The sequence below is a fragment of the Mandrillus leucophaeus genome, unplaced genomic scaffold (assembly GCF_000951045.1).
Source record: "Mandrillus leucophaeus isolate KB7577 unplaced genomic scaffold, Mleu.le_1.0 Scaffold295, whole genome shotgun sequence".
NCBI classification, from domain to species: domain Eukaryota; kingdom Metazoa; phylum Chordata; class Mammalia; order Primates; family Cercopithecidae; genus Mandrillus; species Mandrillus leucophaeus.
In genome coordinates, this window is record NW_012103087.1 from 1,141,348 (window position 1) to 1,142,546 (window position 1,199).

Below are 1,199 nucleotides of genomic sequence, written 5' to 3' on the forward strand. Positions count from 1 at the left end.
AAAAATTTTAATAGTGATAGGGTCTCCCTGTGTTGTCCAGGCTGGACTTGAACTTCTGGCCTCAAGTGACCCTCCCACCTTGGCCTCCCAAAGTGCTTGGATTATAGGCATGAGCCACTGTACCAGCCAGAAAACAACTTGTTTTGAAAATAATAAACTGTGATAGTGTGATACAATAATATTTCTTTAGTCTCTGTCCCAGTTTCTAAGACAGAGCTCCTAAAATCCTTATATATAAGAGTTCTAGGATAATCTTTTGTTTTAATAGTTGGTCTTTGACCCTGGTTCCTGAAACAGAGTTCCTAAATCTCTTGGAATTTCCAGGGTAAGAGGCGTACCTTTTGTCCTAATGAGGATATTCTTGGTGGGACCCTGGATTGCCTCAGGATGGGAATTGGTTGCTAGGGGAACCAAACATGTAATTAGAGGGTTGGAACTTTCAGCCCCTCCCCACTACCTCTAGGGAGGGAAGAGGGGCTGAAGGTTAAGTAGATAACCAATGGCCAGTGATTTAATCAGTCATCCCTACATAAGGAAGCCCCATTAAAACCCAAAAGGACACGTTTAGAGAGCTTCTGGGTTGCTGAGCATGTGGAGGTACTGGGAAGGTGACGATCCCAGGGAGGGTATGGAAGCGCCTTACCCCTTCTCTTATACCTTGCCCTGTGTGTCCCTTCCATCTGGCTGTTCATCTGTATTTTTTGTATTATCCTTCATAATAAACCAGCAAATGTAAGTAAGTGTTGCCCTGAGTTCTGTAAGCCTTCCTAGCAAATTAATAGAACCCAAGGAGGGTATAGTGGGAATCCCAATCTATAGCCAGTCAGTCAGAAGTATAGGTGACAACTTGCTACTTTCAATTGGTGTCTGAAGTGACACACAGTCTTGTGGGGTGGAGCCCTTAACTTGTGGGATCAAACTCTAACTCCAGTTAAATACTGTCAGAATTGAATTGAATTATGGGATACCTAATTGGTGTTCACTGTAGAACTGGTTGTTGGTGGAAAGAAATCCCGCGCATCTTGGTGACCAGAAGACATATATTTTGTATTAAGTCTTGAGGGTAAGAGTGGGAGAAACAGTTTTCTTCCTATCTCATACACCTAGCAAAGCTCACTCAAGGAGAAATGGATAACCTCAATAGCCCTATATCTATTAAATACATTGAATTTATACTTAAAATCTTCCCACAAAGAAAC